This window comes from Cetorhinus maximus, chromosome 15 (assembly GCF_964194155.1).
Source record: "Cetorhinus maximus chromosome 15, sCetMax3.hap1.1, whole genome shotgun sequence".
Taxonomy (NCBI): Eukaryota; Metazoa; Chordata; class Chondrichthyes; order Lamniformes; family Cetorhinidae; genus Cetorhinus; species Cetorhinus maximus.
The window spans coordinates 10618204-10644832 of NC_135893.1; the positions used below are offsets into that span (position 1 = coordinate 10618204).

A 26629-nucleotide genomic window follows, 5' to 3' on the forward strand; every position below is an offset into this window, starting at 1 on the left:
CTTACTGTTGCATGTCCAGTCTTGTAGGTGTGTCCTTTAGGACTCAGCCAGGTTGGTCAGTAATGGTGCAGCCAAGCCGCTCTTGTTGATAGGCTTTGAAGCAACCCAGCCAGAGCACGTTCTGTTCCCTTACTAACCTCAGTGCTTCTTCCAAGTGATTTTCAACACACAGAAGCACTGATTGATCAGCTGAGGGAGGGTGGTATGGCAGTCAGTCGGAGGTTTTCTTGCCTACTTTTGGTGTGAGATTTCATAGGGTCCAGAGTTAATGTTGAGGATTTCCACGGACATTCCCTCCTGACTGTATACCAGTATGCTGCCTTCTCTGGTGGGTATGTCCTGTCCTACTGGCAGGACAGATGGTACTGGAGGAGCCAGGGACATGGGCTACAAGGTTTGATTTGGTGAATATAACTGTAAAGCTTGACTAGTCTGTGGGACAGCTCTCCCAATTTTGGTACATCACCAAATATTAGTAAGAATGACTTTGGAGGGTTGACTGGACTGGAGGTGCCTTTGTTTCCAGTGTCTAGATCAATGCTGAGTGGTCCATCAAGTTATATTCTTATTCAAATTTTGATACAACTGAGTGGCTTGCTAGGCAATTTCAGAGGGCAGTTTGCTGTGGGTCAGGTATCACATGCAGGGTAAAGACAGCAGATTTCCTTCCCTGAAGAACATCAGTGAACCAGATGGTTTTTACAACCATCCAGTAGTTTCATGATCATTATTAATGAGACTGGTGTTTTCTTCCAGATTTATGAATTAATTGAATTTGAATCCCCCCAGTTGCCAATGCATTAGTGTCCAGGTCTTTGGATTGCTTGTCCCACAACGTTTCTAGTCTGTAACTGTCCCCTTCTTTACCTATGGGCAGGCTGCAGTTCACTTATTCCTAGTGACTTGTCATATGCAGATTGCAACTCTATGCTAAAATTCAATGCAGTGCCAGTATTTGAGCTGATGGCTGAGAGTGTCAGATTGATTCACCGTGTTTCTTCCTCCCAAGCCTTTTCTTCCTCTAAATCTTCAGCTTAAGACACCACCGGCTGACTGGTCGGCAGTTCTTGAGTATCTGAAAGCATAAAGGCACAAGAAGAGGGTTGTGGTGAGGGAGCTTTTAAGGGTGGGGGATGGGGGCGGGGGGTGAAGCAAGAGGTGCATGGTTATGATTGTAAATCATAATCAATTGCAGAGTGAGGATGAAGTGGGATTTGAGAAAGCACTATATCCATACCACTGTTGGCAGCCTCAGTGACATTCACTCCAATGATGGCCATTGGATATTCCAGGGGTGAGGACATGCAGTCATGCCTACTGCCTTGCCATTTAGCTGCTACCGCCTATTAAGGCCATCTTGTCCTGCAAGAGAGAGAGAAGTGTGCCAATGTGTGGTGCAGTGTGTCTGGCTGATCTGTCTGCCATAATTGAATAGCTGGAAGCATGTTCAAGTTGTGAGATGAGTGTACAGCGTGCAGCGGTGCTAGATGTGTAAGGGTGAGGTGAAGCTAAGAATGTGAGGTTTGAGTCATGATTGTTTATAGGTGATTGGAGGGGGTGTGATGAATGGAACAGTGTGTGAGGCTCATGGTGCAGTTGGTACAATATGTTATGTGAAGGTGCAGTCACTAGTCTTGACCACTTGTGTGAGGATATGAAACATCTTCCTTCAATGCACCTAGGTCATGAGACTAAACTACTGTAATTGACTGCAACAGCTACCTGCTCTCAGTGTCTTCTACATAAAAAAAAGGAGCAGCACTAGGCTATTTGGCCCTTTGAGCCTGCTCTGCCATTCAATAAGATCATGGCTGATCTGATTATGGCCATAGCTCCATTTTCTTGCCTGCCCCACAAAACCCTTGACTCCCTTGTCAATCAATAATCTGTCTAACTCAGCCTTAAATATATTCAATGACTCAGCCTTCATTGCTCACTAGGGAAGAGAATTCCAAACATTAATGACCCTCTGAGAGAAGAAATTCCTCTTCATCTCTGTCTTAAATGGGAGACCCCCTTATTTTGAAACGGTGCACCCTGTACTCTCTCACGAGGGAAAACATCCTTTCAGCATCTCTCCTGTTAAGCTCCCTCAGAATTTTATGTTTCAATATGATCACCTCTCATCCTTTCTGAACTCCAATGAGTATAGGCCCAACCTCCTTAACCTTTCCTCAGAAGACAAACCCCTTCATCCCAGGAATCAGTCTAGTGAACCGTCTCTGAACTGCTTCCAATGCAAGCATGTCCCTCCTTAAGTAAGGTGAGTAAATCTGTATACAGTACTCTAGGTATCATCTCACCAATGCCATGTACAATTGTAGCAGGAATTTCCCTACTTTTATACTCCATCCCCCTTATAATTGTGTGTGTCTGGAAGGCCTCCACTCATCTCCCTGCATCAAGGCCTCTAGCGTGACACCTGAGAACTTATGAGTATGTTCTCTAGCCTGCTGTGCTATTTATGAAACTTCTTTCTGGCCTTCAAATCTTTGCTGCTGCACCTGAGAAGCCTATGAGAATGATCGGGAAGTGGGTGAAGCCTGTGGGAATGATTGGGTGGGCGAGGGAAGGATCTGGTTATGACTGGGAAGAGGATGGCCGAGCACAAAGGAGACCCAGGACTTCTTTGTGAGGTCTGAAGGAATACTCCTGCCACTCTTGATCCACAAGAATATATAAAATATAACTTTAAAAGTTAGCTTTATGGCCTTTTTTGGCCCAGAATCTGGCTTCTGACAGGTTTGCCTGATGGGAGAGAGGTAACAGTTGAAATTGCAGATTCCATCTTGATGATGTCCAGATCCAATCTGCAAATTTAAAGTCTGACTCTGCTTCCTGCCTTTGTGTGTCAGCTGTGGCTCAGTTGGTAGACTTGTATCTCTGAGTCAGAAGCTTCCGGGCTCAAGTACCACGTCAGGTATTGAGCACAAAAGTCAAGGCTGACATTCCAGAGCAGCGCTGACAGAGTGTTGCAATTGTAAGAGAGATGCCATCTTTTGAATAAGACCTTAAATTGAGGACCAGTCTATCCTCTCAAGTCGACGTTAAAGTCTCATGGCACTATTTCGAAGAGAGGCATGGGAGTTAGCTGCAATGTTCTGGCTAATATTTATCCCTTCAACAACATCACAAAAACAAATCAACTGGTCATTATCACATTGCTGTTTGTGGGAGCTTGCTATGCATAACTCGGCTGACACATTTCATACATTTTGCAGTGACTACACTTCAAAATTACTTCATTGGTTGTAAAGCACTTTGAGACAGTGGGTGGTCATGAAAGGCATTATATAAATGCAAGTCTTTCTTTCCTGTGGGTGTCCAGTTCACCTATTCAAAAGAGCAGGATAATATGGGGACTCAGTGGAAGGAAAGTGGGATCAGTGAGGCTACATGGTGTATCATTATATTAACTATAGATCCCCACCTGGCTTCTGCCAGGCAGAGGCAATTAAACTTGAGGCCTTCGTCTGCTACAAGCACAGAGTTTTGCTAATATTGAATGTTGCACTGTTTCTAATTTTGTTGACATATTAATGCATTACTTCTGTGGTATAGTAATAAAAATGTTTTTTGCAAAGGTAGCACTTTTCTTCATTATCTTTCCATAGCTGACTAAATTAGCAGCAGTAGGTCTCTGGAAGTGAGTCATTATTTTAAGGATATCCCTGGATATATGCCTTTTTTTGTAGGGGATCAGCTAAATTGAATTACTTATAGCACAGGAACATCAATCTTCAGTTCATATAGCAACTTGGTCAGTTTGTTATACTTTGTTGATGGGGTCACATGCACATAGATATTGGCCTTGAAAAGGACCATCTTGATTGGAAATGTTGAGTGTATTGTTTTTTGGATGAGTTTGATCACAATTATTACATACAGAATGTATGTGTTTTCTTACTGCCCATGATCAGTATGTTTAATGTGGAAAGAGGTGCATGTTTTCTAACCCCTTTGAGTGTATGTTCCAATTAAATAACGTCAGCAAGCTTTTGCGAGTTAAAAACTAAAGAAGGATATTTACTCTCACACACCCTGAAATAACGCAATGTGTACACACATATACACACAGGCGAAGGTAATGCAGGTTTAAGGATTATAGTTATCCCAGTCTCTGATTTATGATCTCTGGTCTCCCACATGGCAGGCTGGTTTTCTTGAATGATCTGGATGGCTTAAGTGAGGGTTTTGTAAAGTGAAGGGTTCACAGCAGGTGGTAAGGTTTCTTATGGTCAGATAGGTAGGAGGTTGGTTCTCAGGCAAACTTTAAACTGAAACAGGTTGTGTGGGGGGATGCGGTGAGGGGGTCCTCAACTCTGTTAAGATCTCCTGCTTTCAAGGTATTGCTGTTAATTACCTAGGCTGCTTGATGACTTGCAGCTAGTTTGTGGTCTGGCTTTCTGTCCAACTGATGACTAACTGCAAAGGGCTCCTCACCGATTTTTTAAAAGCAGATAAAAACGTGGCCTCTCTCATGTGTGTTTTCACAAGTTCAAGTCCTTTTCCAAATAAGTGGTGGTGTTTATGTTGATTTCACATCCTGTGTTGTGGGTTAACACCTCAGGTTCACCCAGCCTAGTTTAGATGGGGAAACTCAAATGATACAATGGGACGGTGATAAGAGCCATTCACTTCCATCTGCCACCAATTGAATTTCGATCTTCCCTTTTTGTGCAGTATGAAACAGGGAGTCACGCAGTCTGGAAATTCCATAATTCTTAAACAAAGAGATGTGTGAATTCCCAAGATGGCTATGAATATTCATATTTAATTAGGTATTTGCTGGAGACTTGATACTGACTGTAGTGCAAATGCTTAAGGACGCATGATTTGCAGCAGCCATTTTAATAGCTTGTTTGTGTCCAGTTTTTAAAAGTATTGACTGAAAGTTCATGATACACTTGGTATGGCACATTGATTAGTATTCAGTCACCTTGGTGATGGCATTCACGCTGGAACACTTAACAGAGGGAACCAAATGTAGATAGTTACATTAGTTTGATTGAGAAGTTTGATTGAGAGGGAAAGATAACAAATTCAACGTTTTTTTAACTTGATCAACTCATTTTCTGTTCACTGTTCCTCACAAATTGGTGACTTACTTTGGATATAAAGATTAACTCTGCAATCCTGTTCCCAGGTGAGTAGCTCTGCTGAGGGGGAGCATAGGCCGGGGATGCAGCTATAATTTTAAGGCCCAGATTCTTTGTTTTACACTCCCATGGATTGTGCCTCCTTTATCAAAATTAGCTCCGTAGGATTGATGACACTGAAAGAAACACGCTATCATCCAGTTTTGTCTAATTTTGAATTGTGGTGGGTAGTTTTTAGAGATTCGGTTGCTAGCTCCTCTGAGAATTCAACAGGTGAAGTTTGTGCCTGAATCAGTTGACTCCCCCCCCCCGCCCAACCCAGCTGGTCGTGTTACTTTGCCTTGGCGTCCTTAGTCTTGGGTATGGGAGGAAATTGGTGAGGGTTCCTACTGTCTTAGTAGCCCTTGTGTAGGTGCTGAGTGGGAACAGGATTGGGTTTAGCTATTAATTCTCATGGTCAAACAGCCTTCTAATACTTACTATCCAAGCTTAAATGTTGCTTTGATGTATACAGTTTCTTTGCAATATTCATATTAAATATTCTGCATTTTTACACAATATTAGAAAATGATTTACTGTGAATTTGTGATGTTGATTATCATAGAGGAGAGTAAAACATTCTGATCTGAAGAAGAGAAGCGTCAGCTAGCATTCCAATTTTGTTAACCTGTGTGTGTCAGGACAGTTGGGGCCATGTTCTGATACCCTCCACAGTTGATTAGGAATGGGGATTAGAAGGGAATAAAACTGAAGCTTTGCTGAGCAAGAGGCAGGATGAGAAAAGAAGAGAGAGATTTTTTTTTGGGCGGGTGGAGTGAAGTTGTTGGGGAAGGAAACGATCTGTTCAGTGTTATTGGGGTGGGGAGAAAGGTGGGGAGGCTAAGAAGGGAGAGAAACCCTTTGCTGTGGGGGAGAAGCTTCTCAGACTAGCTGGGCATGGAAGGAATGCTTGATTTTGGGTTTATATTGCAAAACAGTGCATTCTCTAATTTATCATGAGAAATGACAGACTATTCACTAGTATATTTTATGTATTGTTTTAATTTAACATTAAATGAGGCAGCAACTACAATTGTTAGCACTCTTGCTTTCAAAATATCCAAAATATTTTCAGCCTGCATTCATAATTGTGTACCATTCCACTTTATGGAATTCAATCAAAAACATTATCTTAAATGTTTCCATAATTTTTCTAATATGAAGGGAACATATATCAGAGGCACTGTACCAGGCAACGATATCCACCAGACCTCTCTTGCATAACTGAGGCTCAGATAACAGGCAATTAACTTTAGGCTTTTGGTGGAAACTCACTGTTCTTAGGCTGCCATAATTTCTTTCATCTCAATTTAATAATTTATTTTGTTCATGTTTATGCAAAGACTTTTAAAACTCCATTGTTTGCTGAATTAAGAGTCTTTTAAAACGAAAGGTAATGTATATTTTCTCTTCTTAACCATTATAAAACTAGTAAAAAAAAACTATTTATCTGCAGTTCGTTTGTAACCACTTGATAGAATATCGGATGAGTGCTTTTATAAGGCAAATTACTTTTTAAATTCTGACTGCGCAAGACATTTTATCAGTTCTTAAGGCACCGTAACTAAAAATTGCTGATAAAATTGTTTCCTTTTGTTCATTAAGTAGTACTCTGTATGCCTTGGATTGAGCACTAGATGACTGTTGCAAGCTTTCTTTATAACCAAAATGGTCACCATAAATATTGTATAGGAGATTGAAATGTGATAATTTTATAAAACATAGGTTAAAGATTAGAATTGCAGAGTAATTGCTGAGACTATACTACTGAAAGTTTAACAAAACGGAATACCAAATTATTTTGTGGTCAAATCATAACGTCACTTTTTGGGTGGGGAGCTGGTGGTGGATAGGGGTTGAAGTCATGTTAATCATTAAGGTGACTATTGTCATACAAACTAGCATTAACAAAGTTATTGGCAAGTTCCCCGATGATCCTAAACTCACTACCAAAAATGTTTAGGGTTCGATTCCCTGTCCGTACTGATGTTAACTGACGTTATTGAGGGCAATAGCTGTGATGCAGCAATTAGCTTCTACTTCTGGGAATTCAGTAGGGGTTTCTGTTTCTAGTTGCTGTCTAGTGTGAAATCAAATGAGGCTCAATTGGAATGCCCTGTGTTGTCAAATAGCCTGCCAATGCTGACTGCCTAGGCTCACCAATTAAGATTGCCCACTGGCTAAGGTAATGGAGGAAAGCTTTAGCCACTGAACTGAGTTCACAGGAAACACATGTGACTTCAGCAGAGGATTGCAGAAAATTGGAGGGGGGTGGGGGATGGTGGTGCAATAAGCTTAACTATGAACATTGAATAGTTTAAAGTCAGCTCATCATGCTCATTTAACTTCTTTGGGCTAAACATGGGCTGTTGCAAACTGCTTTTTAACTTAATGTAAATTAGAATAACAGATTTCTTAAATTGGTGGGACATGACCTATGAACGTGTTGAAATGCTCTGATGGTGATGAAGGGTAGAAATTGGAGATAAAAGCACAAGTGCAGAGATGCTTTCAGAATTGGAACTGTTTGTCCTTGTCAAACAACTCATCAAGCAGAAAGATATCTCCTGGAACAAAATCTGCTCCCCAACCCAGAAGAGTGCAGCACGCATGAACAATAGTGGCACAAAAAGTTAACAGAATTTGTAGAATTTTACAAAATGCATTGAATTGCCATAATTTTATTAATTGCCTCAAAGGAGTGTCAAATACTATTCAATGTGAAAATTGAAACACAATAAACAACTGATCACCTCACAATAAGGAAACCATGAAGTCCTGAAAAAATACATTAGCGGATTGCTATTCCAAGGTCCAATTTGGTAAGTGTGAAATAGTGTGTTTTAAAATGATTATCCTGTACAGCAGATGCAGTGTTTATCTGCTTCCTGACACAAGGCTGTAATGTTATGAAATTAAATGAACAAAGTCTTGTGTCCTTAGCCCTCTATAACATGCAAACTGCATCAGCTATTCTCTACCTCTGGCATTTGTAGGATTCTTCTACTCTTCAAGTATATTTTAGTTCAAAATAATTAGAGGGGCAAGATGGTTTTGCCTCAACTGCTGTCTGCATCTTGCTGGAATACATAAAATGGCACAAAAAATGTCATCTCAGATTGGATTCCACACTGTCCCTTGATCCTCCATAGCTCCTCATTTAGAATACATATTACAACAGGAAGCAAACCAGGCAACAAACCTGACAGTTGCTAGACCACCAACACCCAAGCACCTTTCTATATTTTTCTGGAGGAGAGTATATGAGCCTACTTCACAAACTATTGAAATGTACCTGTCAGTATGGAGGCTGAACATGCCCACAAGCATATTGATAATAGGAGCCTTGCATAATATTTTTCAATTGAGTTGATACAGTAAGTAGGGAGAAGGCAAACAAGAACCAACAATTTCGGCAATTGCCTGTGTTGTGCTTTTGGGCCTTCAAATTGATGAAGAACACTGGGTAGTGCTTCATAAACCTGGATATTTGCAGATAAAGTTGACCAAGTATAGCTCTCAATGAGCTGGTGAGAGAATGCAACCTTCTTGCCTCCAATCTCTTGACAATTTATTTATTTGCTTTACTCGTCTTTTCGCTAACAGGACAGAGGAAAATTTAATGTAAACAACAGCCAACAACAGCTTCCTTTTTAAAAATTCCTGCCTTTGTTCCATGTTAAGTGCAAGATAAATAGAAATGTTATAACTTAAGACAAGACAAATGCCCACATAGCCTTTTTGTGGCTGTAATCCTGCCTCAGAGAAACTGGTACCACCAAGATGCACTCTGAAGACCCTGGGGCAATAGCAGACTATGGTTAAACCCTGTACTGATAGCTTACTATTCCAGTACTAAGGAAAAAAGGAACATATTACAACCTCTGGATGTTTCTGAGAGTTTCATAACTTTAGAAGTGAATTCATTGTTGATATGTAGTCATTAGCAGCAGCCAATTTCAATGTAGCTATAGGTTTCACAAATATTAGTGAGATAAATGACCAGTTAATCATCTATTTTGATGGTGTTGGTTCAGGGTTAAACATTAGGCAGTATACCAGAAAACCTCCCACTCTTCTTCAAAAAGTACTATGGTATCTTTTACATCTACCTTAACAGATAACGCTGATTCGGTTTAATCTCTTGCCTGAAATATGGCACTTCTAACAATGTAGAATTTACCCACTTCTACCATGATGTGCCAGCTTAGATTATATAATGCAGTATGCTTTGAACCTACAACATTCTCACTCAACTGAGAAGCTGTCAGCTGAGACCAGCTGTTAATCCAAAGGTAGTTCCTGTGGGATTATTTCATCCCTGTGATGGAGAAGGCAACAACAACAATAACCACAACCACTGCAACAAACAATATCAAACCTTTAACATAGCAAAACATCCTAAAGTAAGTCAACTGCTGCTAGACAGTCATCCAGGTGAAATGCTTAAGATGATCTCTGGTAGAGTATCTATCTTTGCCATCATCTGGGAAGAGAAGTTTTTTGCTGTCTATAATGCTCCGAACCCTGACCAATCTGCTCACCCCGATTATTAGCATGGACTGCAAAATAAGAAAATTTTCCATTTCCCCACTCCAAAGACGTCTATTTGATAGATCCCACTACATGTAGCTACTGTACTATATCTTGCATGTGAGAAACCTTAAACTTTTGACAAAATTTATCCCCTTGCCTATTCTGGGGCAGGACATTGGGTCCAGTAGGCACTGTGTCAGCTATTGTACTGTACTGTGGGATGTGATGCATCCTTCAAGCTCCTGGCAGAACTTGAGGCTTTGTACATGCCTTAATGTGAATTTACCAATTTAGTAGCACTCATACCTGCAGGACTATGGATTGATATTTTCTTCAGAAATTCTGCAGCTGTGTAGGTTTAACACACAACAGGTTATGTGAACAGCAGTACTTGTTTGCTAAACACACCATTGGAGTAAACAATGACTTCATTTATGTGTGTTTTTAAAGCTCTTGCACGTTCATAAAGAGGATTTTTCAGTGTAATGACCTCAACTGTCATCTTTTAGTATGTGGAGGCAGCAGCAAAAGTTCAGTTTTGTAGACTTAAATTTTTCCTGAATGCTGAGTGAAATTGCATTTTGATATTCATTGAGTTTGAACTTTATAAACATGAACTGAAATTATTGGATTTCTTCAAAACTTTCAGGATAACCTCCCATTAATTTTATCTAAAATATGTTGGCCATGGTTCAGTGGTAGCATACGTGCCTCTGAGTCAAAAGGTTGAGTTCAAGTCCCATTCTAGAGATTGAGACTGCAGTACTGAGGGAGGGTTGCACTGTTGAAGATATAGTTTTTCAAATGTGATATTAAACCAAGGCTCTATGTGCCCCCTCATGTGGAAGTAAAAGTTTATTATTTTGAAACAAAGTGGGGGAATTATCCCCTGTGTCTTCAATCAACAGCACTAATACAGATTACCCGATCATTATCAAATTATTGTTCCTGGGACCTTGTGCACAAATTAGCTGCCTCGGTTCCTACATTGTAACTGTGACTACACTTCAAAAGTTCTTCATGGCAATACAGTGCTTTGGGACACCTGAAGATCAAGAAAATCACTATATAAAGGAAAGTCTTTTTTGAGTACCATTTATTATTATTGCCATTCATTAGTCAGCATTATAGCTCCCATCGTAGTCTTTCTGATGGGAAATAAAATGAAATGCTTTGGGTATAGAATTTAGAGTAGAGGAAGGTAGAGCAGTTTAGGGAGGCAGTTCCTGTGGGACCTGTGTGGTTGAAAATATGGCAACTGATGTTAGAATGAATGGAGGAGGGTTGCACAAGAGGCCAAAGTTAAAGCAGCACAGAATGTAATTTTTTTTTTGGTAAGGCTTTGCACTGGCTTCTTTATATTGTAGAGATAAAGCCTATTTTCCCTGGTGTAAGGCCAGTTTTTCCACTTGAGTGCTATTGGTCACTGGCTGAAAGTAGTTACCAGGATACGCAACTTGTTACTCTAATGACAACTGAAGAATATCAGTGGCTTGGAGCAGCCTTTGGTATTAGGAGAATTGTCCTAGATTGAGGCATGGACAAGTGGTCCTCATGTGATTTATATAGCTAACTGCTTTTAGCTTAATAGGTTTTTTCTTAAGTTGCCTCAGGAATGTAGTAGACTTGTGTCTGAAAATCTTACAACTAGGATTTGCCAATTTGTTGACAGCCCTGCTGAATAGGTGCAGGTAACTCCTATGCTTCATTCCTATGGTTAACCTACTAGTGCCTCAGGCTTGGGGGCAGATGTATGAAATTTAGTGAATCAATTAGAAAAAGTATGATCAGCATGAGTTAGCGTGTGTACAGTTTGATACTGTGGCTGTATTAATATTTCTGTAGGTTGTAGGAAATTATAATGGATTCCAGACTTTTTTGTGTTTTGGTTTACCTCTCGCGGTGGCTATCTTTCAGTGGTTTTAACTTTCTATAATTAAAGCCTGGTCCTTAATGAAAAGATTAACATTTTATTGCTGTTTGAAAAGAACTCATAATTTCGGATTTAGATTTCTAATATTCCCGAATTCTTTCTTTAAGGGTACAAGCTTTAATCACTTCTTTCTAAAACAATGAAAGGACTATAATAAAAGGCCTGTAATAAATGGCTTTATGGTCTAAAGTGATTTTAAGTTATTCCTTAACATATGTAATTAATGTTAAAGATAGAAATTAACAAATGGTCCAGCACAGTTTCCTGTGTGATATTGAGTTTCCCGTATTTGGCCATTCATTGGATGAGAGTGGAGGTGAAACACGCACATTGGAGAAAGAGGTTGAAACGGGAGTCATGAGGTCCACTCTTGTGTACCTTTATGGAATGTATTTGGAAGAAGCCTGAGAGTAGGCCACGGGCTTGACCTTGTGAAATCAGAGTTTGTGCTTGATAAGCAAGGCTGTGAGGAACTCAACAAATTAATTATGGCCAGAATTTTCGGCTCGCTGAGGCATTAAATAATGCGGGATGACGTCAGGTGTGCATCCCGATGTCACTGCGTGTCATTTAGATTTTCAATTCGGCAAGTCGGCTGTGCGCCTGCTGAACTGTCAAAGGCCTACTAAGGCCATTTAAAAACTAATTAAACTAATAAACTGAGCTGCCCGTCCAACCTTAAGGTTGAGGGGGCAGCCAAAGAGCCCAGGCGGCCTTCACATTTTTCATGGAACCTCATCCATGGGTGGGATTAGATTTCATGAAGTGTTTATCAATTGAATAAAATTATTTTTTAAAAAATTCATTGACGTGTCCCAGCTCATGTGACACTGTCACATGAGGGGACATGTCTTAAAATTTTTTATTTTCTTTATTCAGCTTTTTAAAACTTAAATTAATCTACCTGAGGCACCTCTCAGGGAGATTTCTGTGCTCTTTCGCACGCGTGTGGCCTGCTCACGTAAAACGGCAGTGTGGACCTGATCGGGGGTGCCGATCGGGTTCACACCTGACCCTGCCCGCCCCCGCACAACCCCCCTGACGGGGAAAATTCTCCCCTATGATCTTAGTACTCCATTTGTTTCCTAACAGATCCCATTACAAGTGAAGTTGCAGCAAATGGAGCTGATGTGATATGGAAAGATAAGTGTCCTGTGTTTCATCAAGCTGGTGAGCTGTGGAGAGCAACAGTGTGCTGGTGAAGTAAGATCAAGTCCATAAGACCATAAGACATAGGAGCAGAAATTAGGCCATTCGGCCCATCAAGTCTGCTCCGCCATTCAATCATGGCTGATAAGTTTCTCGACCCCATTCTCCCGCCTTCTCCCCGTAACCTTTGAACCCGTTACCAATCAAGAACCTATCTATCTCGGTCTTAAATACACTCAATGACCTGGCCTCCACAGCCTTCTGTGGCAATGAATTCCATAGATTCACCACTCTCTGGCTAAAGAAGTTTCTCCTCATCTCTGCTCTAAAAGGTCTTCCCTTTACTCTGAGGCTGTGCCCTCGGGTCCTAGTCTCTCCTACTAATGGAAACATCTTCCTCACGTCCACTCTATCTAGGCCTTTTAGTATTCTGTAAGTTTCAATCAAATCCCCCCTCATCCTTCTAAACTCCATCGAGTATAGACCCAGAGTCCTCAAACGTTGCTCATATGTTAAGCCTTTCATTCCTGGGATCGTTCTCGCGAACCTCCTCTGGACCCTCTCCAGGGCCAGAACATCCTTCCTGAGATACGGGGCCCAAAATTGCTCACAATATTCTAAATGTGGTCTGACCAGAGCCTTATTAAGCCTCAGCAGCACATCCCTGCTTTTATATTCTAGTCCTCTCGAAATAAATGCCAACATTGCATTTGCCTTCCTAACTACCGACTCAACCTGCAAGTTAACCTTAAGAGAATCCTGGACTAGGACTCCCAAGTCCCTTTGCACTCCAGATTTCTGAATTCTCTCCCCATTTAGAAAATAGTCTATGCCTCTATTCTTCCTACCAAAGTGCATGACCTCACACTTCCCCACATTGTATTCCATCTGCCACTTCTTTGCCCATTCTCCTAACCTGTCCAAATCCTTCTGCAGCCTCCCCGCCTCCTCAACACTACCTGCCCCTCCACCTATCTTTGTATCCTCTGCAAACTTAGCCAGGATGCTCTCAGTTCCTTCATCTAGATCATTAATGTATAAAGTAAAAAGTTGTGGTCCCAACACTAACCCCTGCGGAACTCCACTAGTCACCGGCCGCCATCCTGAGAAGGACCCCCTTATCCCCACTGTCTGCCTCCTGCCAGACAGTCAATCTTCTATCCATGCTAGTACCTTGCCTCTAACACCATGGGCTCTTATCTTACTGGGCAGCCTCCTGTGCGGCACCTTGTCAAAGGCCTTCTGGAAGTCCAAGTAGATAACATCCATTGGCTCTCCTTTGTCTAACCTACTCGTTACCTCCTCAAAGAATCCTGACAGATTTGTCAGGCATGACCTCCCATTGGTGAAACCATGCTGACTTTGCCCTATTTTACCATGCACTTCCAAGTATTCTGAAATCTCATCCTTAATAATGGACTCTAAAATCTTGCCAACGACCGAGGTCAGGCTAATCGGCCTGTAATTTCCCGTCTTTTGCCTCACTCCCTTCTTAAACAGGGGGGTTACATTAGCGATTTTCCAGTCCTCTGGGACCCTCCCTGACTTGAGTGATTCCTAAAAGATCACCACTACCGCCTCCACTATCTCTTCAGCTATCTCCTTCAGAACTCTGGGGCGTAATCCATCTGGTCCAGGTGATTTATGCACCTTCAGACCTTTCAGTTTTCCTAGCACCTTCTCCTTGGTAATGGCCACCATACTCACCTCTGCCCCTCGACGCTCTTGAACTTTGGGGATGTCACTCGTGTCTTCCACCGTGAAGACTGACGCAAAGTACCTATTCAGTTCCTCCGCCATTTCTTTGTTCCCCATTATTAGTTCTCCAGCGTCATTTTCCAGCAGCCCAATATCCACTTTTGCCTCTCTCTTACCCGTTATATATCTAAAAAAACTCTTGCAATCTTCTTTTATATTACTGGCTAGTTTACCCTCATATTTAATCTTCTCCCTCCTTATTTCTTTTTTAGTTGTCCTCTGTTGGTCTTTGTATGCTTCCCAATCCCCTGGTTTCCCACTGCGCTTTGCCGCATTGTATGCTTTCTCTTTAGCTTTTATGCTGTCCCTGACTTCCCTCGTCAACCATGGTTGCCTCGTCCTCCCCTTAATATGCTTCTTCTTCCTGGGGATGAATTTTTGCTGTGTCTCCCAAATTACTCCCAGAAACTCCTGCCATTGCTGTTGCACCGTCTTTCCTGCTAGGCTCATCTCCCAGTCAATTCTGGCCAACTCCTCCCTCATGCCTCTGTAGTTGCCTTTATTCAACTGTAATACCGTTACATCTGATTCCAGCTTTTTCCTCTCAAATTGCAGGGCAAATTCTATCATATTATGGTCACTTCCTCCTAAGGGTTCCTTCACCTTCAGCTCCCTTATCAAATCTGCCTCATTACACATCACTAAATCTAGAATTGCCTGTTCCCTAGTGGACTCCACCAGAAGCTGCTCCAAAAAGCCATCTCGTAGACATTCCACAAATTCCTTTTCTTGGGATCCACTACCAACCTGATTTTCCCAGTCTACCTGCATATTGAAATCCCCCATGATCACTGTAACCTTGCCTTTCTTACACGCCTTTTCTACCTCCTGGTGTATCTTGTGCCCCACATCCTGACTACTGTTCGGAGGCCTGTACATAACTCCCATTATGGTTTTTTCACCTTTGCGGTTCCTCAACTCTACCCACACAGATTCTACATCATCTGACCTACGTCATTTCTTGCTATCGATTTAATTTCATTTCTTACTAACAAAGCAACCCCACCCCCTCTGCCAACCTGCCTATCTTTTCGTTAGGATGTATATCCTTGGATATTTAGCTCCCAGTCCTGATCTCCTTGCAGCCATGTCTCCACGATGCCCACCACATCATACCTGCCAATTTCAATCTGCGCCACAAGCTCATTTACCTTATTTCGTATACTGCGTGCATTCAGATACAACACCTTCAGTCCTGTATTTCCCGTCTCCTTTCTCATTGTCGTCCCTTTATCTGATGTGCTTGAAGTTAGATTCCTAGCCCTTTCCAAACACTCTGTCTTGTTTTGTGTTCTGGGGACTTTAATAGCCTCTCCTGGGCTCTCTTTTCAGTTTTTTCATAATTTTCCATGAAGTTGAATCCACCCCCCACACGCTAACCTGATGCTTTGTTTCCCATTAGTCATACTTCTTGGAGTTTTACCCTTCCCTCCCCCCGCCCCCCCCACTTTCTAGTTTAAAGTCCTGTTGACCATCCTATTTACCCTTTTCGCTAGAACATTGGTCCCAGATCAGTTCAGGTGGAGATCATCCCAACGGCACAGATCCCTCCTGTTCCAATACTGATACCAGTGCCCCACGAAATGGAACCCCTCTTTCCCGCACCACTCCTTTAGCCACGTGCTTACTTCCCTTATTCTCGCGTCCCTATGCCAATTTGCATGTGGCTCGGGTAGTAATCTGGAGATTATAACCCTTGAGGACCTGTTCTTTAATTTAGTTCCTAGTTCCTGATAATCCCCAAACAGGGCCTCTTTCCTAGTCTTACCCATGTTATTTGTCTCGACGTGGACCACAACAACTGGATCCTCCCCCTCCCTCTCCAATATCCTTTCAAGCCGGTCAGAGATGTCCCTCACCCTGGCACCGGGCAGGCAACATACCATGCGGGACTCTCGATCCTGCTTACAAAGGATGCTATCAATTCCCCTAATTATGGAATCCCCTAAAACTACCACTTGTCTTTTTGCTCTCCCCTCTTGAATGGCCTCCTGTGCCATGGTGCCGTGGTCAGCTGGCTCATCCTCCCTACAGCCCTGTTCCTCATCCACACAGGGAGCAAGTACCTCGTACCTGTTGGACAAGGTCAAGAGCTGAGGCTCTTCTGTTCCTGAACACAGGATCCCTCTACCGTCTTAGCTGATGGGGTGGGGATGGGGGCATGAGTGATTGCGTCTGGGTCGGGAAGGTGGGGGAGGTATCGTTGATGGAGTCAGAGGGGAGCTACTAGGTTGCAAGGTAGTGATGACCAGGAACGGTTGCAGTGGCGGGGAGAGGAAGAAATGGCGGTTATCAGGGGCGGGGGTGGTTCTTTTTTTTGGAAAAATATACTTTATTCATAAAATATCTGGAAGAACATACCAAACCACTTCAAAATCACCATCACAAAAGTACAATCAGGTTCAACTTTTACAACATATATCACGAAATGCATCAATACAATAAATGAATATTACATCATTTGCAGACATTCATTTTGAGCTGTACAGCCCGAGGGGTTCTAAACAGTTCCCAGTCCCTCAGTGCACTGTGGCAGAAAGGTCTTAGACAGCGACCCTTCCCCATTGCGCCTTTGCGGCGGCTGCCCCAAGCTTTAGTGCGTCCCTCAGCACGTAGTCCTGGACTTTGGATTGTGCCAGTCTGCAACACTCGGTCGGGGACAACTCTTTGTGCTGGAAGACCAACAAGTTTCGGGCAGACCAAAGAGCGTCTTTCACCGAGTTGATGATCCTCCAGCTGCAGTTGATGTTTGTCTCGGTGTGTGTCCCTGGGAACAGCCCGTAGAGCACAGAGTCCTGTGTCACAGAACTGCTCGGGATGAACCTCGACAGAAACCACTGCATCTCTCTCCAGACCTTCTTTGCAAAGGCACAATCTACAAGGAGGTGAACAAAGGTCTCGTCCCCACCACAGAAGGATCTGATGGGGAGGGCCTTTCTCACCACCAGCCAAGCTACGTCTTGGTGCTTGTTGGAAAGTTCTGGCGATGAGGCATTCTGCCAAATGACTTTGACAGTCTGCTCGGGGAACCATCCCACAGGATCCACCCTCTCCTTTTCCCGAAGGGCCTCTAAGACGTTACGTGCCGACCACTGCCTGATGGACTTGTAGTCAAAGGCGTTTCTCTGCATAAATTTTTCCACCAGGGACAGGTGGTATGGCATGGTCCAACTACTTGGAGCGTTCCGCGGCAGCGTGGCCAGACCCACCCTTCGCAACACTGGGGACAGGTAGAACCTCAGCACGTAGTGACACTTGGCGTTTGCGTACTGAGGGTCTACGCACCACGTAATGCAGCCACACACAAAGGTGGCCATCAATATGAGGGCGATGTTGGGCACGTTTTTTTCCCCCTTTATCGATCGGGGGTGGGATTTTTTTTTTCTTTTTTGCAAAAATATACTTTATTCATAAAATATCTTCAATCACATTCCAAACCATTTCAAAAACACCATTACAAGGGTACAATCCAGGTTAAACTTTTACAAAATGTATCACCAGGTGCATCAGTACAAACAATATTACAATCATTAACAGCCTTTCATTTTGAGCTGTACAGCCCGAGGGGCTCTAAACAGTTCCCAGTCTCTCGGTGCGCTGTGGCAGAAAGGTCTTAGACAGTGACCCTTCCCCATTGCGCCTTTGCGGCAGCTGCCCCAAGCTTTAGTGCGTCCCTCAGCACGTAGTCCTGGACTTTGGATTGTGCCAGTCCGCAACAATCGGTCGGGGACAACTCTTTGTGCTGGAAGACCAACAAGTTTCGGGCAGACCAAAGCGCGTCTTTCACCGAGTTGATGATCCTCCAGCTGCAGTTGATGTTTGTCTCGGTGTGTGTCCCTGGGAACAGCCCGTAGAGCACAGAGTCCTGTGTCACAGAACTGCTCGGGATGAACCTCGACAGCAACCACTGCATCTCTCTCCAGACTTTCTTTGCAAAGGCACAATCCACAAGGAGGTGAACAACGGTCTCTTCCCCACCACAGCCACCTCGAGGGCAACGTGCAGAGGGGGTGAGACTCCTGGCGTGTAGGAAGGATCTGACGGAGAGGGCCTTTCTCACCACCAGCCAAGCCACGTCTTGGTGCTTGTTGGAAAGTTCTGGCGATGAGGCATTCTGCCAAATGACTTTGACAGTCTGCTCGGGGAACCATCCCACAGGGTCCACCCTCTCCTTTTCCCTCAGGGCCTCTAGGACGTTACGTGCTGACCACTGCCTGATGGACTTGTGGTCAAAGGTGTTTTTCTGCATAAATTTTTCCACCAGGGACAGGTGGTACGGCACGGTCCAACTACTTGGAGCGTTCCGCGGCAGCGTGGCCAGACCCATCCTTCGCAACACCGGGGACAGGTAGAACCTCAGCACATAGTGACACTTGGTGTTTGCGTACTGAGGGTCTACGCACCGCTTGATGCAGCCACACACAAAGGTGGCCATCAGTATGAGGGCGATGTTGGGCACGTTTTTTCCCCCTTTATCTAGAGGCTTGTACATCGCGTCCCTGCGGACACGATCCATTTTCGACCTACAGATAAAGCGGAAGATGGCTCGAGTGATTGCCATCGCGCAGGAGTGTGGAATGGGCCAGACCTGCGCCACGTACAGCAACAGCGAGAGTGCCTCACACCTGATGACCAGGTTCTTACCCGCAATGGAGAGGGAGCGTCGCTCCCACATGCCCAGTTTCCTTTTCACCATAGCCACTCGCTCCTTCCAGTTTCTAACGCATGCCCTGGTCCCTCCGAACCATATCCCCAGCACCTTCAGGCCGTCAGCCCTGACAGTGAAGGGGACAAAGGATCGGTCAGCCCAGTTCCCAAAGAACATGGCCTCGCTCTTCCCACGATTTACCTTGGCTCCCGAGGCCAGTTCGAACTGGTCGCAGATGTGGATCAGTCTGCGCACCGACAGCGGATCCGAGCAGAAGACGGCGACGTCGTCCATGTACAGGGAGGCTTTTACCTGAGTGCCTCCGCTGCCTGGGATCGTCACTCCTCTTATGCCCGGATCCCTCCTGATGGACTCGGCAAAGGGTTCTATGCAACACACGAAAAGAACAGGCGAGAGAGGACAGCCCTGCCTGACTCCAGATTTAATCGGAAAGCTATCTGTTTCCCACCCATTGATTGAGACTGCGCTACTGATGTTAGTGTAGAGCAGTTGGATCCAATTTCGAATTCCCTCCCCAAACCCCATTTTGGAGAGCACATCCACCATGTAGGTGTGCGATATTCTGTCAAAGGCCTTCTCCTGATCCAAGCTGATGAGGCAGGTATCCACACCCCTGTCCTGTACATAGGCAATCGTATCCCTGAGCAGCGTGAGGCTGTCAGAGATCTTCCTGCCCGGCACAGTGCAGGTCTGGTCAGGGTGAATCACCAATTCCAGAGCGGATTTGACCCGATTGGCGATGACCTTGGACAGAATCTTATAGTCCACATTCAACAGTGAAATGGGTCGCCAATTTCTAATTTCCTCCCTTTCCCCCTTGTGCTTGTAGATGAGGGTGATGATGCCTTTCCTCATGGATTCTGACATACTACCGGACAGGAGCATACTCTCGTACACTCCTAGCAGGTTCTGGGCCGATCAAGTCCCACAGAGCCGAATACAACTCCGCCGGCAAGCCGTCGCTTCCGGGAGTTTTACTCTTCTCGAAGGACTCAAGGGCCTTAGTCAGTTCATCAGGAGTTAGCGGTTTGTCCAGGCTCTCCCGCGTACTGTCGTCTAAGACCTCCGTGATAGAGGACAGGAAGGACTGGGAGGCCGTGCTGTCTGTGGGCTTCACGTCATACAATCCGGCATAAAAGGATTTGCTGATCCTCAAAATGTCGGACCGTGATGACTTTACTGAGCCGTCTTCTTCCTTCAGGCTGCTGATCACAGAGCTCTCTCTGTGTACCTTTTGGAAGAAGAAACGTGAGCACGTCTCATCCTGCTCCACGGAGCGGACTCTGGAACGGAAGATGATCTTGGAGGCCTCCGAGGCAAAGTGCGAGGCTTGCTGGCTCTTCACCTCTTGGAGCTCCTCCTTGACATCGACCCCCATCGACTGCAGCCGGAGCAGATTCTGCATGTTTTTCTGGAGTCGGGACATTTCCCTCTGTTCCTTTCTAGCTTTCTGGGTGCCTTTGAGGATGAAAAACCTCTTGATGTTTCCCTTGATCGCTTCCCACCAGTGTGTCAGGGACTGAAAGAGGGGTTTCACGGTTCTCCAACCTTTGTAATCCCTCTTGAGCTCCTCAATGTTCTCTGGGGTCAGCAGTTGCACATTTAGCTTCCATGCCCCCCTGCCCACCCTTAGGTCCTTCTCCAAGTGGCAGTCCGCCAGTAGGAGGCAGTGGTCAGAGAAGAACACCGGCTTGACATCGGTGGATCTGACTGTGAAAGCACGGGACACAAACAGGAAGTCTATCCTGGAACGAATGGACCCGTCTGGCCGCGACCAGGTGTATCTACGCTGCGCTCCGTCTGCAGGGTTGCTGAAGACGTCGTGCAGCTTGGCATCCTTAACTGTTTCCATCAGGGATCTGGACATAGCGTCCAACCTGCTGTCGGCCCTGTTGGATCGTCCAGCCGCATCGATGATGCAGTTGAAGTCACCGCCCAGAATGACCGGCCTGGAGGTCGCCAGCAGCAGTGGGAGCTGCTGAAAAACCTCCAGCCGCTCAGCCCCTTGTGCCGGGCCATACACGTTAATTAACCGGAGTGGAGCGTTCTTGTACATTACGTCTGCTACGAGGAGTCGGGGGTGGGGGTGGTTTGTGGGGACGGGTGATGAATGTCTGACAGAGCCTGTGTTCTTTGAATGTGGAGAAGCACTCCTGCTCCTCCTTGCTTCACATTCAATTAAGTATATTTTAAAAATTTACTTTGTTAATTGTGGCCTACATGCAGGCCATTTAAAAAAATGTCAGTTTTACTGTGTGGAACCCTTGTGTTTCTGAAGGCTCCATTTGCTGCCAACCCCATGCATGCGCAGTTGTATGCTGATGGTAGACCCAGGTTAGCGGCTGCCATCTTTATAGGGGGCAACGTGCAGCAGGGTGCATGTGTAGCGACCATCTTTATAAGGGGCAATGAATAGCAGGACTCATTTGTGGTCTTCACTGTCCCTGGCAGCAGGAGGAAAGAATTTGGAGAATTTCTATCCTGGACTGACTGTGATGGATTTTGGAAACTCCTTTTATAGGAGGTTAAAAGGGAAGGACTTGCAGATGGGAAAATAAAATCTTTTCCTTGTGGGATATTTTATTGCAGTCACATTGGTCAGTGTTTCTAAACTCTGTCACACTATCCCAGTAATGTAAGTGAATGGTAGGTTGCTGTGAGCGCTAGACTATATTGCCTCTTCACATTCTTCCTCCTTCTGCCACTGAAAGTTCCAGGCTGCAGGGTCTAGCAATGACGTCATTAGATTTCTGCGCAAGCCCAGTCCAGTGCGCATGCATAAATGGGAGATGGGTATTGGTGGCCGTCTTGCAGGAGACACAGTGGTTTCTGAAAGCAGCTGCCTCAGGGCAAACCAGTCTTTCTGTAGTGGCCTCAAACAGACGTTAGGTTCTTTGCATATGTAAATGAGGATCCTGATGTCAGTTTCAGCTGTGGGTACTGCACAGATATTTTGGCTATTACCAAGATGATGTGTGGCAGACTTTTGGCTTGTAACGAGGATGCAGTCCCTGTCCACCATATTGGTGCTATAGGAGGTCATTTGACACCCATCAAACAGGTGTCACATGACCAAGTTTCTGATCTCTTGATTCTAGCTCTGATTCATTTAACACAAGCATACAGAGAGCTTTGCAAAAAAATTTAAAGATCAACGGGTACAAACAATAGCTCAATTATCCTCTTAGGCTACTGACAATGTGAATTAACTAAGACTTAGTTAGAATTAACTAAGACTTTTTATGGCACAACATAAATTTGCCGCTTGAACAACGCTCCTGAAATATTCAAATGGTCAAGCAGCAAATGTGGAGAGAGAAACAAAGGTAATGTTTCAGGCCAATGACCTTTCATTAGAAATGTAACAGGTTTTAAGCAGGTAAAGCAAATACAAGGATGGAAATATAAAACAATGTAGGTGAACAAGGTAAAAGAGACAAACGGAAATCCCATTGAAGAGAAGATAAGGACTTCAAGGTGGGCATTTCTGGAAGAAAAGCAAGAGTTGATGTTTCCTTCTGGATTTCTGCAGCTGTGTAGATTTTACACATCTTAAGTTATGGGGACAGCAGGAACTGTTTGGTAAACATAAGATTGCAGTAAACATTGACTTTGTAGACTTTTTTTAAGTACTGCACACTGATAAATGTAGAGGCCTTTGTACATTCATGACACATATGTCTTAGTGTGTGGAAACTAGCAAGAAGTTTACAACTTTATAGTTTTTTTATAAACACTATCAAATAAATAAAATTTTCTTATTCATTAAAATTGAGCTTTTAATAATAAACTGAAGTTGTTGGTTGATTCAAAGTAATTGAGGCAGCCTTGAGGATCAGTTCCATTCATTACATCCAAATGTATGATTTGAATATTACTTTTCATTATCAGCATCAGGACACCCATTATAGTAACAAAAAATGTTGGAGAAACTCAGCAGGTCTGACAGCATCTTCAGAGCTTCTTCTGCTCTGAAGAGTCATACGGACTCGAAACGTTAACTCTGTCTTTCTCTCCACAGATGCTGTTAGACCTGCTGAGTTAGTCCAGCATTTTTTGTTTTTGTTTCAGATTTCCAGCATCCGCAGTATTTTGCCTTTAACCATCATAGTAACTCTGAAAAGAGGAAGAAAACAAATTAAAGGTTGCAGGGGTAGCATCTAAATGGGTATTATTGCTACTTTGAAATGGGTCGATACAAAAGGCATGATAAATTATCAATTGAAAGCCAATTTAAATAGTTTTGAATGTATTATGAATACATCATCACTTCACCTGCATGCGATGCCATTGTGATGAAAATAACACCGGGTTCATGTAGAGTTAAACAATTTGAATGGGTGGCTCGGAAAGCCTCAAGTTCTGTGGCAGTCTTGTAGAGTTAAATTCAGATCTGGTGATTTAATTTATAAAAGCATGCGGTCCGTTCCAAATCATCACATCTGTGCTCAGCAAAAAAATTGGAGGAGTTGGGAAAACTGCATTCCCAGAAGTTTTATCTATATTTTTATACGAGATACTGAAAATGTTTTGTGTTTAGCATGTGTCCACGCCACTTCAGAAGTTGCACCTGAAATCTGTCAAAAGAATAAAAAGGGGCAAAAAGCAGTAATTTATTGTTAGTTTCTTCTAACCTGGAGCTGGAAATTGACACGGTCCTGACCATCTGAAAGCTCAACAGCAATTAACTTTTAACTGATCTCCTCAATTTATATCTACATGTCCTTAAAGAGAACAGGTCACTTTAAGCACAGCTCCATCTTAGCAGCTAAATTATATATGATTCCTGGGATGATGTGTTATTATAAAACAACATATCATCAGACTTATCATGAGGAGACAGTTTGGGATCTGCTCGTTTAATACAAAAGATTTGAGAGCATAGACAAAATAATAATCATTACTTGTTATTTTTCTGACCTTGAGATAACCTGGAGAGATTGAAGTAAGCAGCTGCTAGTCTCAACTCTGAATAAATTTCTGTCACAAGTTATTAATACTGTATATCAATCTATTATCCTTTTATGTAATGTGCACCATCTGAATAGAAAAATACATTTTGAAAAAAAGATATATGGCTCAGAGTTAAATTGTAGCTCAAATTACAGGCTGTAAAGATATAAATTAAGTGGAAGTTCAAAGTGCTACTTGCCGGTTTAGGCTTTTATGTTTTATTTCTAACTGACTGTTTCCTTTCAAACTGTAAGTAGCAAGAGTTATTGTCAGTTCTGGAGGTGTGCGAGTGGTGTCATTTTGCTGACTGGCTATCTGTTTTTTAATAATCCTATTGTGACCATTTTGAATATTAAATTTATACCGTACAGTGACCCATGTCTGACACTAGACAACCAAACCTTTTATTCTTTGAAATGAATTTGAACCAGAAAGGACTGGACTGGGCACAAACTCTTACAAACCTCCTCCCTAGTTTTCAAAGGAGGAAAAACCAGGTGGCAGTGGTGCTAGGATTAGAGTGTTGAGCAGATGTGATGGAAGTGAGCTCTTGATCAATAGTTTGACTCCAATGTTTTTGTGGTGGTCAAGCATTTCTGAAGGAACTATCAACACTATGCTGATGGCCAAGCAATAGCTGTAGAATTGTAAGCAGGACGTGGCTGGCTTGCTTCTGGTATAGAAACAGAAAATGCTGGAAGTGCTCAGCAGGTCTGGCAGCGTCCGTGGAGAGAGAAACAAGGTCAACATTTCAGGTCAATGACTATTAGTTAGAACTCAGAATGGCAAATATGATTAGTAGGATTATTAACATTTTGTTCATATGATTTTCTGGGCTGGTTTTGATCACCTTAGAGCAGTCAGAGAAATTTTCCCAGAGTAGGCCCTGGACTTTTTCTCTTCATAACCCTTCCCAGCTGATTATATGGCAGCAGCAGGATCAAGATAGGAAAAACGTGGTTATTCATGATGCTCTGGCCATCATGGTGTGGGACAGGCTTGACCGGTCAGTTTTTTTCTTGCCTGTCAGTTTTGTAAATGTGTCTGAGAGACATACTGCATGAAAGACTTTTCTTTTAGAAAAAGTCGTAAAGGGCATACAGAGAAGCAGACAGAGAGGAAAAGGCACCGGAAGATAAAACTTGTAGAAGGATGAATGGGCAATTGGTGAATAAAAGATCAGGAGACAGAGACAAAGGCACAGCTTTTCACCATGATGGAGAGGCTCTCATGCCCCCAAACACAGCACTTCCCATTTTCACGGGGGTGGGATTTGGGGTGCGGTGAGTTTTGTGCATGTGTAGTTCAAGGAGGCAGCTGGCCATTTAAATCAACAGCTGCCTCCACTGAAGTGGGATTTTGGTAGTCCAGGAGTGTGAAACCTGATGTGCGCAGATTAGACCAGGCAAGAGCAGCTCTGAACTTGGAGGATTTGTTTGGATAGACCGAGTACCCCTTTGGAGAAGTAAGGTATCCCTTTGGATCTGGTCCTGGGACACCTTTGGTGGAGGTCATGTGCCGTTCGGGGTAGGTCAGGTGCCTTTTGGAAGTGTTAAAAGTAGGCATAAATATGCATACACAGTGCACAAACTCATTACTGTCAAGCTCATTAGAACTGTCAACAGACTGTCAAAATCAACTGTGTAACCTGTCAGAAGTACCTGTCAAAATGACCTTTCAAAGGGAGGTGTCAAGGCATTTAAAAATCCAACCCTTAAACCTTTTGAAAAAAATATCTGGAGTGTTAGAAAACATGGTTGCTTGCTATTTCACTCTGTCTGTTGACATAAGCCTAAGTGTTTCCATTACTGGATTAGTGCTCCATAACTAATTTCACAACCATCCATTATTACAGTAAGGTGCCTGCCATTTCACAGTTTGATTGACAGCTACAAGTGATTATAGACACTTTAATGTGGGATTATGAGTGCCAGTACTTGTTGTTATAAGAGATTGTGCACTTGAATGAAATGTTTGTTGTTATAAGGCTTTACTTGGTTAAAGGAATGCAAATAGTAAATGGGTTTTTATGAATGAGTGTTTTTTTTCAATTTAGTGAAGTCTGCCATTGACACTTAGAAGATTATTTTATAGAACTTTATTTTATCACATCTCTGCATGGGTCCTGAGGCCTACCCATGGTAGATACTAGATGAGTTGGCATGGTAGGTGTAATGGTAAAAGGTTGTGGGTGGAGGGCATGGGTTGGCACTAAGTCAGCATTGGGGCTGTAAAGGGCCATGCATGATGAATACGGAAGTGTTAAAAGTAAGTATAAATACACAGTGCACAAACTCATTACTGTCAAGCTCATTGGAACTGTCAACAGACTGTCAAAATCAACTGTGAACATTATCAAAAGCACCTGCCAAAGGGACCTTTCAAAGAGCGCTGTCAAGGCGTCGAGGCATTTAAAAATCCAACCCTTAAGTCAGCATAGGAGTTATAAAGGACCATGGGGGGTAGGTACAGGACTCAAGGTGGTCTGGGTTG

The 26629-nt window shown here is 43.4% G+C and overlaps 1 long non-coding RNA gene across 1 annotated transcript in view; it reads left to right on the forward strand.

Moving 5' to 3' along the window:
* The first annotated feature begins 6392 nt into the window (after window positions 1–6392).
* Window positions 6393–26629, forward strand: part of LOC144690400 (uncharacterized) — a 52547-nt gene continuing 32310 nt past the window's right edge. Inside the window, exons 1-2 of the long non-coding RNA XR_013578879.1 lie at window positions 6393–6531; window positions 12700–12777. This is a non-coding gene — a long non-coding RNA (uncharacterized LOC144690400). The remainder of the gene's footprint in view (window positions 6532–12699; window positions 12778–26629) is intronic.